The sequence below is a fragment of the Globicephala melas genome, chromosome 6, assembly GCF_963455315.2.
Source record: "Globicephala melas chromosome 6, mGloMel1.2, whole genome shotgun sequence".
Taxonomy (NCBI): Eukaryota; Metazoa; Chordata; class Mammalia; order Artiodactyla; family Delphinidae; genus Globicephala; species Globicephala melas.
Genome location: NC_083319.1, coordinates 105340900 through 105358733, shown reverse-complemented (window position 1 = coordinate 105358733; position 17834 = coordinate 105340900). Strand labels below are relative to the sequence as shown.

Genomic DNA, 17834 nt, shown 5'->3' with positions numbered 1-17834 from the left:
AAGAAAAAGATTACTAATATAGAAAATATACCATGAATAGGAATAGAGGCTCAAATAATACCTATATTCTTCTTGGCCAATTTCACTCATCTTATCATTGGTCATCACAATACACAATTAGGAAAGTGTTAATCTTTCCCCCCCATTTTATTAATTCCTGTTTTTATATTTAATATGCTCTTCCTCCTACCTACTTTCATGTTTACTTTGCTGGCTGTTTTCAAGCTTCCTCTTTAACCTATGAGTGAGTTTTTTAGTTTCTATTCAGATGAGTTTTTTTAAAAGTTCTCTTTATTGTTGATTTCAAGTTTAGTTACTGTGGTCATAGAATGTGGTCTATTTGATTCTGGTTACCTTAAATTTTGGGGACTTCTTTTGTGATTTAGGACACAGTCCATTTTAAAGTATTCCTCATGTACTCAAAAATAACGCTTACTCTCTATTTGTTGGGTACAAAATTTTCTATATGTATTAGATCAACTTTATTAGTTGTGTTGTTCAAATCTTCTATACAGGCATCCTCAGAGATATTGTAAGTCTAGTTCCAGACCACCACAATAAAGCAAATACCACAATAATGTGAGTCATGGGGATAATTCTGTTTCCCAGTGCATATAAAAGTTATGTTTACACTATAATGTAGTTGAATAAGTATGCAATATTTACTCATAAGTGTCTAAATAACAATGTTCATACCTTAATTAAAAAATACTTTATTGCTAAAAAATGGCAACCATCATTGAGCCTTCAATGAGTCGTACTCCTTTTGTGTGGAGAGTCTCGCCTCAATGTTGAAGGCTGCTGACTGATCAGGGTGGTGGCAGCTGAAGGCTGGGGTGGCCGTGACAATTGCTTAAAATAAGACCACAGTGAAGTGTGCCTCATCCATTGCCTCTTCCTTTCATGAACAATTTCTCTGTAGCAGGCAATGGTGTTTGAAAGCATTTTACCCAAAGTAGAACTTCTTTCAAAACTGGAGTCAAACCCTGCCACTTCTTAATCAACTAAGTTTATATAATATTCTAAATCCTCTGTTGTCATTTCAACAAGATCTTCACAGCATCTTCACCAGAAGCAGATTCCACCTTGAGAAGTCAGATTGTTCATGCTCACCCATAAAAAGCAACTCCTCATCCATTAAAGTTTTATCATGAGATTGTAGCAATTTAGTCACATCTTTAAGGCTGCACTTATAATTCTAGTTCTCTTGCTACTTCCACTATATCTGCAGTTACTTCCTCCACTGAAGTCTTAAAGCCCTCCAAGTCATCCATGAGGGCTGGAATCAACTTCTTTCAAACTCCTGTTAATGTTGATATTTTGACCTCTTCCCATGAATCATGAATGTTCTTAATGGCATCCAGAATGGTGAATCCTTTCCAGAAGGTTTTCAATTGACTTTGCCCAGGTCCATCAGAGGAATCACTATCTATGGCAGCTATAGCCTCAAACAGTGTAATTTCTTATGGGAATTCCCTGGTGGTCCAGTGGCTAGAACTTGGCGCTTTCACTGCAGTGGCCCGGGTTCAATCCCTGGTAGGGGAACTAAGATCCCACAAGCTGAGCAACACGTGGCAAAAAAAAAAAAAAATAAAGTGTATTTCTTAAATAATAAAGACTTGAAAGTTGAAATTACTCCTTGATCTGTGGGCTGCAGAGTGGATGTTGGGTAGGCAGGCATGAAAATAACATTAATCTTGTACATCTCCATCAGAGTGCTTGGGTGACCAGATGCATTGTCAATAAGCAGTAACATTTCCAAAGGAATCTTTTCTGAGCAGTAGATCTCAACAGTGGGCTTCAGTAAACCATGTTGTAAACAGTTGTGCTGTCATCCAGACTTTGTTTTTCCATTTTGAGAGCACAGGCAGAGTAGATTTAGCATAATTCAAAATGGTAAATGAACATTAGCTTCAACTTAAAACTCACCAGCTACATTAGCCCTTAACAAGAGTCACCCTGTCCTTTGAAGCTCTCACGGCAGGCACTGACTTCTCCCCTCTAGCTATGAAAGTCCTGGCAGCATCCTCTTCCAATATAAGACTTTCATCTACATTGAAAATCTGTTGTTCAGTGCAGCCAGCCGCCTTCATTAATTTTCTTAGCTAGATCTTTTGGATAACTTGCTGCAGCTTCTGCATCAGCACTTGCTGCTTCACCTTGCACTTTTATGTTATGGAGATGGCCTCTTTCCTTAAATCTCATGAATCAACGTCTGCTAGCTTCAAACTTTTCTTCTGCAGCTTCCTCATCTCTCGGCCTTCATAGAATTGAAGAGAGTTAGGGCCTTGCTCTGGATTAGGCTTTGGTTTAAGGGAATGTTGTGGCTGGTTTGTTCTTCTATCCAGACCACTAAAACTTTCTCTATATTGGCAATAAGGCTTTCCCACTTTCTTATCATTAGTGTGTTCACTGGAATAGCACTTTTAATTTCCTTCGAGAACTTTCCCTCTGTGTTCACAACTTGGCTAACTGTTTGGTTCAAGAGGCCTAACTTTTTGCCTGTTTCGACTTTCAACATGCCTTCCTCACTAGGCTTAATCATTTCTAGCTTTTCATTTCAAGTGAGAGATGTGCAACTCTCCCTTTCACCTGAATCCTTACAGACCATTGTTAAGGTTAGTTGGCCTGATTTCAATATTGTTGTGTCTAAGCTAATAGGGAGGTCCAAGGAGAGCCTTTTATATGCACATGGAAACCAAAAAATTTGTGTGACTTGCTTTATTGTGATATTTGCTTTATTGCAGTGGTCCGGAACCAAACGTGCAATATCTCTGAGGTATGTCTGTAATGTGAGAATTACCAAAATGTGACACAGAGACAGGAAGTGAGCAAATGCTGTTGGAAAAATGGTACCAACAAACTTGCTCAACACAGGGTTGCCACAAACCTTCAATTTGTAAAAAATGCATTATCTGCAAAGCACAATAAAGCGAAGTGCAATAAAACGAGGTACACATGTTTTCCTGACTAATTTTCTGTTTACCTATCCATTTTAATAGAGGTATGCTAAACTGTGGGCTGATCAGTTTTCCTTCTAATCCTGTCATTTTTCACTTTTAAGCCTATGTTACGTGTTATATAAATGTTCTAGCTGCCCAATTTACTTTTTTAGTGCTCTTCACCTCTAACAGTATTTTATGTGACATTAATATTGCCACATCAGCTTTTTATTTCATCATACCAGCACATCTTCAAGGTGTATCTTTTCCTATTTACCAATGTATTTCTTTCAAGTCTGTTTGGGTTATACTGCTGCTTTTAAACAATATATAGTTTACTCCTTCTAAAGTATAAACTCCATGAGGAGTTTTTTTCCCCAATGGTTTTATCCCCAGAGCCTAGACCAGTGTCTGGCACATAGTTAAGTGCACAATAAATACTCACATACATTTACAATATATACTTATACTTCGTATTATGAGAAAAAAAATACATTGAAAATTATTCAGCACTGCTAGAGACTGTTTCAAGATGGCAGAGTAGAAGGACGTACACTCACTCCCTCTTGCGAGAGCACTGGAATCACAACTAACTGCTGAACAATCATCGACAGGAAGAAACTGGAAATCACCAAAAAAGATACCCCACATCCAAAGACAAAGGAGAAGCCACAATGAGATGGTAGGAGGGGTGCAATCACAATAAAATCAAATCCCATAACTGCTGGGTGGGTGACTCACAAACTGGAGAACACTTATACCACAGAAGTCCATCCACTGGAGTGAAGGTTCTGAGCCCCATGTCAGGCTTCCCAACCTGGGGGTCCAGCAACTAGAGGAGGAATTCCTAGAGAATCAGACTTTGAAGGCTAGCTGGATTTGACTGTAGGACTTCAACAGGACTGCGGGAAACAGAGACTCCACTCCTGGAGGGCACACACAAAGTAGTGTGTGCTTCGGGACCCAGGGGAAGGAGCAGTGACCCCAGGGGAGACTGAACCAGACCTAACTGCTAGTGTTGGAGGGTCCCTTGCAGAGGTAGGGGGTGGCTGTGTCTCACCATGAGGACAAGGACACTGGCAGCAGAAGAGCTGGGAAGTGCTCCTTGACGTGAGCCCTCCCAGAGTCCGCCATTAGCCCCAACAAAGAGCCCAGGGAAGGCTCCAGTGTTGGGTCACCTCAGGCCAAACAACCAACAAGGAGGGAACCCAGCCCCACCCATCAGGAGACAACAGGATTAGTGTTTTACTGAGCTCTGCCCACCAGAGCAACACCTAGCTCTACCCACCACCAGTCCCTCCCATCAGGAAACTTGCACAAGCCTCTTAGATAGCCTCATCCACCAGAGGGCAGACAGGAGAAGCAAGAAAAACTACAGTCCTGCAGCCTGTGGAACAAAAATCACATTCACAGAAAGACAGACAAGATGAAAAGGCAGAGGGCTATGTACCAGATGAAGGAACAAGATAAAACCCCAGAAAAACAACTAAATAAAGTGCAGATACGAAACCTTCCAGAAAAAAGAATTCAGAATGATGATACTGAAGATGATCCAGGACCTCAGAAAAAGAATGGAGGCAAAGATTGAGAAGATGCAAGAAATGTTTAACAAAGACCTAGAAGAATTAAAGGACAAACACCTCAAAGAATTAAAGAACAAACAAACAGAGATAAACAATACAATAACTGAAATTAAAAATACACTACAAGGACTCAATAGCAGAATAACTGAGGCAGAAGAACGGAGAAGTGACCTGGAAGACAGAATGGTGGAGTTCACTGCTGTGGAACAGAATAAAGAAAAAAGAATGAAAAGAAATGAAGACAGCCTGAGAGACTTCTGGGGCAACATTAAATGCAACAACATTCGCATTATAGGGGTCCCAGAAGGAGAAGAGAGAGAGAAAGGACCCGAGAAAATATTTGAAGAGATTATAGTTGAAAACTTCCCTAACATGGGAAAGAAAATAGCCACTCAAATCCAGGAAGCACAGAGAGTACCAGGCAGGATAAACCCAAGGAGAAACACACTGAGACACACAGTAATCAAACTGATAAAAATTGAAGACAAAGAAAAATTACTGAAAGCAACAAGGGAAAAACAACAAATAACATACAAGGGAACTCCCATAAGGTTAACAGCTGATTTCTCAGCAGAAACTCTACAAGCAAGAAGGGAGTGGCATGATATACTTAAAGTGATGAAAGGAAAGAATCTACAACCAAGATTACACAACCCAGCAAGGATCTCATTCAGATTTGAAGGAGAAATCAAAAGCTTTACAGACAAGCAAAAGCTAAGAGAATTCAGCATCAAGACCCGTATATATGCTGTCTACAAGAGACCCACTTCAGACCTAGGGACACATACTGACTGAAAGTGAGGGGATAGAAAAAGATATTCCATGCAAATGGAAATCAAAAGAAAGCTGGAGTAGCAGTACTCATATCAGATAAAATAGACTTTAAAACAAAGAATGTTACAAGAGACAAGGAAGGACACTACATAATGATCAAGGGATCAGTCCAAGAAGATATAGCAATTGTAAATATATATGCACCCAACATAGGAGCACCTCAGTACATAAGACAACTGTTAACAGCTATAAAAGAGGAAATCGACAGTAACACAATAATAGTGGGGGACTTTAACACCTCACTTACACCAATGGACAGATCATCCAAAATGAAAGTAAATAAGGAAACAGAAGCTTTAAATGATACAATAGACCAGATAGATTTAATTGATATTTATAGGACATTCCATCCAAAAACAGCAGATTACACTTTCTTCTTAAGTGCACACGGAACATTCTCCAGGATAGATCGCATCCTGGGTCATAAATCAAGCATCAGTAAATTTAAGAAAATTGAAATCATATCAAGCATCTTTCCTGACCACAATGTTATGAGATTAGAAATCAATTACAGGGAAAAAAACGTAAAAAACACAAAAACATGGAGGCTAAACAATATGTTACTAAATAACCAAGGGATCACTGAAGAAATCAAAGAGGAAGTCAAAAAATACCTAGAGACAAATTACAATGTAAACACAATGATCCAAAACCTATGGGATGCCGCAAAAGCAGTTCTAAGAGGGAAGTTTATAGCAGTACAAGCCTACCTCAAGAAACAAGAAAAATCTCAAATAAACAATCTAACCTTACACCTAAAGGAACTAGAGAAAGAAGAACAAACAAAACCCAAAGTTAGCAGAAGGAAAAAAAATGATAAAGAATAGAGCAGAAATAAATGAAATAGAAACAAAGAAAATAATAGCAAAGATCAATAAAACTAAAAGCTGGTTCTTTGAGAAGATAAACAAAATTGATAAACCATTAGCCAGACTCATCAAGAAAAAGAGGTAGAAGACTCAAATCAATAAAATTAGAAATGAAAAAGGAGAGGTTACAACAGACACCACAGAAATACAAAGCATCCTAAGAGACTACTACAAGCAATTCTTTGTCCATAAAATGGACAACCTGGAAGAAATGGACAAATTTTTAAAAAGGTATAACCTTTGAAGACTGAACCAGGAAGAAATAGAGACTATGCGCAGACCAATCACAAGTAATGAAATTGAAACTGTGATTAAAAATCTTCCAACAAACAAAAGTCCAGGACCAGATGGCTTCACAGATGAATTCTATCAAAGATTTATAGAAGAGCTAACACCCATCCTTCTCAAACTCTTCCAAAAAACTGCAGGGGAAGGAACACTCCCAAACTCATTCTATGAGGCCACCATCACCCTGATACCAAAACCAGACAAACATACTACAAAAAAAGAAAATTACAGACCAATATCACTGATGAATATAGATGCAAAAATCCTCAACAAAATACTAGCAAACAGAATCCAACAACACATTAAAAGGATCATACACCATCATCAAGTGGGATTTACCCCAGGGATGCAAGGATTCTTCAATATACACATATCAATCAATGTTATACACCATATTAACAAACTGAAGAATAAAAACCATATGATTATCTCAACAGATGCAGAAAAAGCTTTTGACAAAATTCAACACCGGTTTATGATAAAAAACTCTCCAGAAAGGGGGCACAGAGGGAACCTACCTCAACATAATAAAGGCCATATATGACAAACCCACAGCAAACATCATTCTCAATGGTGAAAAACTGAAAGCATTTCCTCTAAGATCAGGAACAAGACAAGGATGTCCACTCTTCACCACTATTATTCAACATAGTTTTGGAAGTCTTAGGGCAATCAGAGAAGAAAAAGAAATAAAAGGAATACAAATTGGAAAAGAAGAAGTAACTGTCACTGTTTGCAGATGACATGATACTATACATAGAGAATCCTAAAGATGCCACCAGAAAACTACTACAGCTAATCCATGAATTTGGTAAAGTTGCAGGATACAAAATTAATGCACAGAAATCTCTTGCATTCCTATACACTAACGATGAAAAATCTGAAATAGAAATTAAGGAAACACTCCCATTTACCACTGCAACAAAAAGAATGAAATACGTAGGAATAAACCTACCTAGGGAGACAAAAGACCTGTATGCAGAAAACTATAAGACACTGATGAAAGAAATTAAAGAGGATACAAACAGATGGAGAGATATACCATGTTCTTGGATTGGAAGAATCAACATTGTGAAAATGACTATACTACCCAAAGCAATCTACAGATTCAATGCAATCCTTATCAAATTAGCAATGGCATTTTTTACGGAACTAGAACAAAATATCTTAAAATGTGTAGGGAGACACCAAAGACCCCGAATAGCCAAAGCAGTCTTGAGGGAAAAAAACGGAGCTGGAGGAATCAGACTCCCTGACTTCAGACTATACTACAAAGCTACAGTAATCAAGACAATATGGTACTGGCACAAAAACAGAAACACAGATCAATGGAACAAGATAGAAAACCCAGAGGTAAACCCACGCACCCATGGTCAACTAATCTATGACAAAGAAGGCAATGATATACAATGGAGAAAAGATAGTCTCTTCAATAAGTGGTGCTGGGAAAACTGGACAGCTACGTGTAAAAGAATGAAATTAGCACATTCTCTAACACCATACACAAAAATAAATCAAAATGGGTTAGAGACTTAAATGTAAGACTCGACACTATAAAACTCTTAGAGAAAAACATAGGAAGAACACTCTTTGACATAAATCACAGCAAGATCTTTTTTGATCCATCTCCTAATGGAAATAAAATGGAATGGAAATAAAAACAAAATGGAATGGAAATAAAAATAAACAAATGGGACCTAATGAAACTTAAAAGCTTTTGCAAAGCAAAGGAAACTACAAACAAGATGAAAAGACAACCCTCAGAATGGGAGAAAATATTTGCAAATGAATCAATGGACAAAGGCTTAATCTCCAAAATACATAAACAGCTCATGCAGCTCAATATTAAAGAAACAAACAACCCAATCCAAATATGGGCAGAAGATCTAAATAGACATTTCTCCAAAGAAGACATACAGATGGCCAAGAAGCACATGAAAAGCTGCTCAACATCACTAATTATTAGAGAAATGCAAATCAATACTACAATGAGGTATCACCTCACACCAGTTAGAATGGGCATCATCAGAAAATCTACAAACAAATGCTGGAGAGGGTGTGGAGAAAAGGGAACCCCTCTTGCACTGTTTGTTGGTGGGAAGGTAAATTGATACAGCCACTATGAAGAAAAGTATGGAGGTTCCTTAAAAAACTAAAAACAGAATTACCATATGACCCAGCAATCCCACTACTGGGCATACACCCAGAGAAAACCATAATTCAAAAAGACACATGCACCCCAATGTTCATTGCAGCACTATTTACAATAGCTAGGTCATGGAAGCAACTTAAATGTTCATCAACAGACGAATGGATAAAGAAGATGTGGTACATATATACAGCAGAATATTACTCAGCCATTAAAAGGACCGAAATTGCGTCATTTGTAGAGACGTGGATGGATCTAGAGACTGCCATACAGAGTGAAGTAAGTCAGAACGAGAACAACAAATATCGTATATTAACGCATATATGTGGAACCTAGACAAATGGTACAGATGAACCGGTTTGCAGGGCAGAAACAGAGACACAGATATAGAGAACAAATGTATGGACACCAAGGGGGTAAAGCGGCGGGGTGGTGGTGGTGGTGTGATGAATTGGGAGACTGGGATTGACATATACTAATATGTATAAAATGGAAAACTAATGAGAACCTGCTGTATAAAAAAATAAATAAAATTCAAAAAAAAAAGAACAGTCTAAATGAGCAACAACAGCAAAGGGAACAAGTAAATACGGATTATTTTGCAACCGCTAAAGATCGTAAATATGGAAACTATGTAGCAACTTGGAAAATAGCTTACAGGGTAATGTTACTTGAAGTAACCAGGAAACATATGTATGCATACACCATGATTCAACTATTTTAAATTTTGTTTTCAAAATGAGACAAAAGGAAAACTAAAAACAATATGGTTAGAGAGTGAGATTTTGAGGCTTTTATTTCTTTATAAAGTTTGCTCTAATGTACTATTTTGTTTGTGCTATGAATAAAAATCAAGGTGGAGCAGTACCAAAAAAATAATTATTCAGCACCTCCATCTCCTTGAACAAGATTATGCTCCTAGCACACTTTAGCTACCTATACTCGTTATTATTTTCCAGACATTCAGAACAACCTTTACAAAAAGAACTGGTTCTGTTATTATTATTGTTAATTAACTTTGCCAAAAAGTACACTCGACTCCTATCTTTGGGGTTCTCTTTTCTTCTTGCTAAAGGATGCCCTTTAGAAATTCTTAGTTAGGGTGTGCCAGAGATAAATTATTTTAGTCTTTGCCCAAAAATGTCTTTATCTTGTCCTCAATCTTGAATGGTGGTTTAGATGGATAAAGTCATCATCTCTCAGCATTTTAAAGACATTAATTCATTAGCTTCTATGATTGCTGTTGAAAAGCTTGTGTAATTGATAATCTTTTGGAGATTTATTTCTTCTCTCTGGTAGCTTTTAAGTTTGTCTCTATCCTTCTGTCTTATAGTTGCAATGAATGTTTCTCATTGTGATTGGTTTTTATTTGTCCTGCTTAGTATGCAGAGTGTACATTTAATCTGAGAACTCAAGTTTTCAATTCTGAAAAATTCAAAGACATTAGCGCTTTAGTTATCACTTCTTAGTCATTCTTATGGCCTCCTGTTCTAGAACTCCCGTAAGATGTATATTGAAGTCCCTCAACCTAATTTTTAAAATATCTCTTAATGGCATAATTATATAATTTTGAGTATTTTATGTCTCTCTGCATTCTGCATTCTGGGTGATCTCTTCAGAACAATTTTCCATTTCACTAATTCGCTCTTCAATCATGTCTACTTTAGAGTTCATTCCATCTATTGACTTAATTCCCATAACTTCATTTTTAAGCTAATTGGTTTTTATATTTGTCTATTCTTATTTCATTTCTGCTAATTTATCATAATTTCTTATTCCTTTAAAGTGGTTTTAATTATTTATCTTTTGAAGAATCCTAAACATACTTATTTAAAAATAAGTCTTTAAAAATTTTTATTACTTTTATTTCATCTGGGAGTGAATCCATCTTCTGACTCTTTTTATTGGACGTCTTTCTAGGTTTAGCTTTTCTGTTTCCTTGTGCTTTGGAATTTTAGTTTACAGATCTTGCATGAGAGAGTTCTCCCTCTGTCTTTCTCTCTCCCTCACTCCCTCCATATATCTCACCTGTTTCATTCCTTTTTTGTCTTCACCAGTACCCATGAGGCCCTAGTTAAAAACCAAGTCTAATATTCGTGACTGCACACTCCAGATATTATCAGGTACTGCAGGTTCAGGTACTGAGTCATTGCAGTTTGGCCCTCCTACATCTCTAGATAAGTATTTTAAGCATTTTTATACTATATACAGCTTCAGAGAACAGTTGTACCTTTTATACAAACTTCCTTTCAGGAGCAGGAGAGTCCCATTTCCAATTCTTACTTTTAACCAGAGCACCTAGTTCTGGTCCTGACTCCCATGTGACACTTTTACCTCCCTATATCCCATAGAAAATGAATGCCCTAGCCACCTCCAGCAACTTCAGACCTAGATTCTAGTAGCCCCTGTTTTTATCTCTAGTCATCATTTTGCATTTCTATTCTACAAATTAGTTTATTTTGCCTTTTAGGCTGACTCTGTTTAAAATTTTTTCTTATTACATTTTATCTCTAACTGGCACATGATTATAGTTGGACTGGTAAGTTCAAAACATGGAACTTAAACCACAGTCATAACCTGCAGTTAAGGTGTGATTCCTCTAAGATTTACATAAAAGTCAAACAACAAATATTTATGGATTATCTACTACTCTAAGAATAATGTTATTCAAAAAGCCCCATGAGACTTATAAACAGAAGTAAGGCTTGACTAGTGTTCCCACCAAGCTGATAATCTAGATGAAAACACAAATTAAAGAAACCATAGAATAGTTAAGAACTAAAATTAGGAAGAGTCACTAAAAGCATGATCACCTAATCTATGACAAAGGAGGCAAGAATATACAATGGAGAAAAGATAGTCTCTTCAATAAGTGGTGCTGGGAAAACTGGATAGGTACATGTAAAAGAATGAAATTAGAACATTCTCTAACACCATGCACAAAAATAAATCAAAATGGATTAGAGACCTAAATGTAAGACTGAATACTATAAAACTCTTAGAGGAAAACACAGGCAGAACACTCTCTGACATAAATAGCAGCAAGATCTTTTCTGATCCACCTCCGAGACTAATGAAAATAAAAACAAAAATAAACAAATGGGACCTAATTAAACTTAAAAGCTTTTGCACAGCAAAGGAAACCATCAACAAAATGAAAAGAAAACCCACAGAATGGGAGAAAATATTTGCAAAAGACGTCACCAACAAGGGATTAATCTCCAAAATATACAAACAGCTCATGCAGCTCAATATCAAAAAGAAGAACAACCCAATCAAAAAATGGGCAGAAGATCTAAATAGACATTTCTCCAAAGAAGACATACAGATGGCCAAGAGGCACATGAAGACATGCTCAACATCACTAATTATTAAAGAAATGAAAATCAAAACTACAAAGAAATATCACCTCACACCAGTTAGAATGGCCATCATCAAAAAATCTACAAACAATAAATGCTGGAGAGGGTGTGGAGAAAAGGGAACCCTCCTACACTCTTGGTGGGAATGTAAACTGGTACAGCCACTATGGACAACAGGATGGAGATTCCTTAAAAAACTAAAAACAGTGCTATCATATGATCCAGCAACCTCACTCCTGGACATATATCTGAAGAAAACCATAATTCAAAAGGATATATGCACCCCAATGTTCATTAAAACACTATTTACAATACCCAGGACATGGAAGCAACCTAAATGTCCATCGACAGAGGAATGGATAAAGAAGTTGTGGTACATATATACAGTGGAATATTACTCAGCCATAAAAAAGAGCGAAATAAAGCCACTTGCAGTGACATGGATGGACCTAGAGATTGTCATATTGAGTGAAGCAAGTCAGACAGAGAAGGACAAGTATGATACCGTTTATATGTGGAATCTAAAAAAATGGTACAAATGAACCTATTTACAAAACAGAAATTAAGTCACAGATGTAGAAAACAAACTTATGGTTACCAAGGGGGAAAGGGGGGGGGAAGGATAAATTGGGAGACTGGGATTGACATCTACACACTACTATATGTAAAACAGATAACTAATAAGAACCTACTGGGCTTCCCTGGTGGCGCAATGGTTGAGAGTCCGCCTGCCTATGCAGGGGACATGGGTTTGTGCCCCGGTCTGGGAAGATCCCACATGCTGTGGAGCAGCTGGGCCTGTGAGCCATGGCCGCTGAGCCTGCACGTCCGGAGCCTGTGCTCCGCAACGGGAGAGGCCACAACAGTGAGACGCCCGCGTACGGCAAAAAAAAAAAAAAAAAAAAAAGGACCTACCGCATAGCACAGGGAACTCTATTCAACACTCTGTAATGACCTATATGGGAATAGAAACTGAAAAAGAGTTGGATATATGTATAACTGACTCACTTTGATGTACAGCAGAAACTAACACAACATTGTAAATCAACTATACTTCAATAAAAAAAAAATTAAAAATTAAAAAAAAAGAATCACTAAAGCAGATCACAAATAACCTTCTCATTAACAAATACAATGGCTTCTTGTTAGCTTGCTTTTTTTTTTAAACACTTCTACATAGTATCAGTTATTGATGACCATCTCAGACTTTACAAAACTTTCATCTTCCCAGCTTCTACGATACTGCATAGTCGGGTTTAATCTCCTAATCAGGCATTACCCTTTCTTCTTGACCTCCTACTCCTGCTCTACCACCCTTTCATCCCCCACTACCCTCTATATAGGTGTTCTTAAAGTCACTCCTTAATTCTCTCTATACTTTCAACTTATCATTTAGACTTAGAAGTCATCTAGTCTTACTCTTTACCTAACAAATTAATTTGCTTTTAATTTAGTTGTTCTATGTATATAATCAGTACAGTGGTTATGATAAAATACAAAGTTGTCTCTTCCATGTTCAAACAGCTCTAGCCATTCTGCCCTTCTGTCCTAGTTCTGCCCTCTGGAGCTACAGAGAATAAGACTAGTCAATTTAATAAGATACCCTTAAAAGAAAGAAAAAACAAAACAAAACACACTAGTATAATAACTGGGAACAAAGAGACAAAAAGACTATCCAGAAAATCCAAGAGAAACTGAAAAACAAAAAGAAACAATCAAAGGATTCAGTAACTAAGTTGGACAAGATTAATATGCAAAAACTGAATGTTTTCCTATATACCACCAATAACCAGAAAAGAAACATAATGAAAACAATTTCATTTATAATATCAACAAAAACTATAAAACACCTAGGAACAAACCTAACAAGAAAGAAAAAGAAAATAATAAAATGCTATCAAAGGACATAGAAAAAAACTGAAGTAAATGGATTAAATACTCCATATTTCTATATGGAAATATTCAATGATTTAAAGATGTCAATTCAATTATCCCCCAAATTAATCCTATAAAGTTGATGCAATCCAAAAAGATCAGTAGGATTTTTCACAGAACATGGAAAGTTAAGTATATGATAAAAGTATTTCAAATAAATGGGGAAAACATAGACTATTTAATAAGTGACGTTGAAATGGCTGGCAGTCTACCTGGAAACAAAACAATTTAGATGCCACCTCGCACAATAAAGAAAAATAAAATCTAGAGAGATAAAAGCAAATTATAGAAGTATGAAAAGAATTAAGAACATTTTTATAATGGGGGGTGCAGAAGGCCCTTTTTAAAGAGTAATATGAAATAAAGAAGTTAAAAAAGGAAAAGATGGACAGTTTTGATTATTAAAAACTTAAAACTTGCAGAACAATAAACCGTAAGTCAAATTAATAGACTAATAGTTAACTAAGAATATTAACTGTGTTATCCATCAATAAAGTAAAAAGAAATGGAAGGAAGTAATGAAGATAAAAGAAGAAATTAAGTAATTTCAAGACCAAAAAACAAATTAATAAACCCCAAACTTCAATATTTGAAAAAAAATTCTCTAGCCTGATCAAAACAACAAAGGAACGAAAACAGCAAATACACACACACACATATATACGCACACACACACAGAGAAATGATAATAAGTAAAAAATTACAAAGAGAACAAAACTAAAATAATCTTAAGAGATTACTTTGCTCAATTCCATTTCAATAAACTTAAAAATTAATGAAAACAAATGACAGAAAAATATTTAAAAAACTGATTCCAGAAGCAAGAACACTGCACCTAACTCAACATACTCTATAAAACAATAAATCTATATATGTCTCATTTATGAACTTGTATGCAAACAGAATTCAACAGCAAATTCAAAGAATAAGTCATGACCAAATATAGAAATGCAAGGACAGTTCAATATTAGGAAACTGATTTATAAATTCAACACATTGTTGGATCAACAGGAAAATATATATAATCATTTTCACGTATGCCAAAAAGGCGTTTGATAAAATTAAGAATCTATTCTTGGCTTTTAAATACTGTAATAAAATACATACAGATGATGAATAAGCCCTTAAGGTGACAAAATAATTCTATCATGCTTAAAGGGAACACCAAAGGCACTAAATATTTGCATTAAAGTCAGGAATACAAGAACAGTATTTACCACCACCACTCTTTCGTTTTTTTCTGGTGAGCTTATTTTTTTTTTCTTTTTTAAAATTTTTGTTGGAGCATAGTTGCTTTACAATGTTGTATTAGTTTCTACTGCACAGCAGTCAGTCAGCCATATGTATACACATATCCCCTTTTTTGGATTTCCTTTCCATTTAGGTCACCACCACCACTCTTAACCTTGTTTCAACAGTTCTAACAGACTGCAATTAAACAAAAGAAATAAATTAAGGGTATAAAAACTACAAAGAGGGAGATAAAATTATTATTATTTATAAATAATAATAATTTTATTTCTGAAAAAGCTAAGAATAAAGTAAAAACTATTATATATCATAAGCAAGGTCACTAGGTAAAAAGTAAAATACAGAAATCATATATACACATATACGATCATATATATATATATATATCAGTTAGTAGGTAAAAGAAAGAAAAGTCTTCATTTGCCACTGTTATGGGTCCTCCTAAAATTCACATGTTGAAACCCTAACTCCCGTACCTCAGAATGTGATTTATTAGAGATAGAGCCTTTAAAGAGGTAATTAAGGTTAAATGAGGTTATATGGGTGAGCCCTAAACCAATCTGATTGATGTCCTTATAAGAAGAGGAAATTTGGAAACATAGATACCAGGGATGCACCATGTGAGAAAAGATCATATGAGGAAAAAGACCACCAGAAAAAACCACGTGAGGAAATACTAAGAGAGTGGCCCCCCGCAAGCCAAGAAGAAAGGCAACAGAGGAAATGGACTATGCTGGAACCTTGATCTTAGACCTCCAGTCTCCAAAACTGTGAGAAAATAAATTTCTGTTGTTTAAGCCACCCAGTCTGTGGAACCTTGTTGTGGTAGCCCTAGCAAACGAATACAACCATAGTAACAAAAGAGATAAAACACCTAGGAATACATTTAATAAGAAAAATGAGTGATGTATTTGAAGAAGCTTTAAAACGTATTTCCTTTAAAATGTTCTTTGCTAGAAAGAATCACTATCATAAAAATGCAAATCTTGATTTAGTCATAAATTTGAACACAATTCCAATAAAAATACCAACATAGTTATCTGAATTAAACAGGATGATACTAAATTTCATACAGAAAAACAAACAAGCAAGGCTTAACAGGAAAATGCTGAAAGAGAAATAGATTAAGCTTTAATAAAATTGTGTTATACTGGGGCAGGGGCAAACAGTTTTAGTATTTATTTTATGTGATATTTCAAACCATTCAGAAAAAGATGAATTATTCAACAAATGGATTCTAGATAAGCATCTAGAAAAAAATAACACTGAAGCCATACCATATCTCATACCAAGATGAATTTCAAGTAGATCAAAAATTCAAATGTAAAAAGATATGCAGAAGATATACTGTTAAATTATGGTAGATAAAGGGGCTAATTTTGTTAATAAATAAAGAACTACAAATACAGTCCCCTCCCTTGGTATCTTTGGGGAACTGGTTTCAGGACCTCTCATGGATACCAAATTCCACAGATGCTCAAATCCCTCATATAAAATGGCACAGTATTCTCATTTAACCTACACACATCCTCCTGTGTGTTAAATAATTTCTAGATTACTTATAATACCTAATACAATATAAATGTCATGTAAACAGTTGTAAATACAATGTATTGATAAATAGTTGCTGGTGCACAGCAAATTTAAGTTTTGCTTTTTGAAACTTCCTGGAATTTTTTTTCCCAGATATTTTTCATCTGGGATTGGATGAATCCATGGATGCAGAACCCATGGATATGGAGGGCCAACTGTAAATATAAGTCCACCACCTAAAGAAAAATAGGCAAAAGATATCGATAGCTTGCTGAAAATGAAATCTAAATATAAGAGCTCAGTCTCACTCACAGTTTAAAAAAATTAAAATTACATGCTAATTCTATTTTTTAGCCTATCAGATAGGTAAGATCCAGAAGTCTCATAGGCCATTTTATTATCAAATGCATGGTAAAATATACAGTCGACCCTTGAACACGGGTTTGAACTTCACAGACCACTTATACACAGAATTTTTTCAATAAATATATACTACAGTACTAAAAAGTTATACAGAGATTTTCCACTACATGGGGGGTCAGCATCCCTAACCCTTGCATTGTTCAAGGTTCAGCTGTAGTCTCATATATTAGAGATGGTAACAGAAATTCATACAACCTCTACAATTTAGTAATGTTTATCAAAATTATACCTTTTATGAAACTAATACATGTGAATTATATCAATAAAATATTACAATCATTAATAAAGCAATCCTTTAAAAAATTTATGATACAACTATATCACATATATATAAATCTGTTCATACATACACAGATTGTTTGCAATAGTAAAATATTAGAAACAATGTGGTTTATTCAGTCAGTGGCATATTATGAGGTCATAAAAAAACACTAAGGAAGCCTTTTCTCTTTAGGTATTGATCTCTAACATATACTGTTAAATGACAAAAGCAAGATGAAGTGTGTAGTTACTACTGAGTAAAAACAAGGGAGACAAAGAATATACTTGCTTTTCAAAAACAGAAATATAGATCAATGGAACACGATAGAAAGCCCAGAGATAAACCCACGCACATATGGTCACCTTATCTTTGATAAAGGAGTCAAGAATATACAATGGAGAAA

General features: G+C 35.6%; 1 protein-coding gene across 1 annotated transcript in view; it reads right to left on the bottom strand.

Moving 5' to 3' along the window:
• Nucleotides 1-17834, bottom strand: part of FZD3 (frizzled class receptor 3) — a 102219-nt gene that overhangs the window by 21875 nt on the left and 62510 nt on the right. The window lies entirely within an intron of this gene.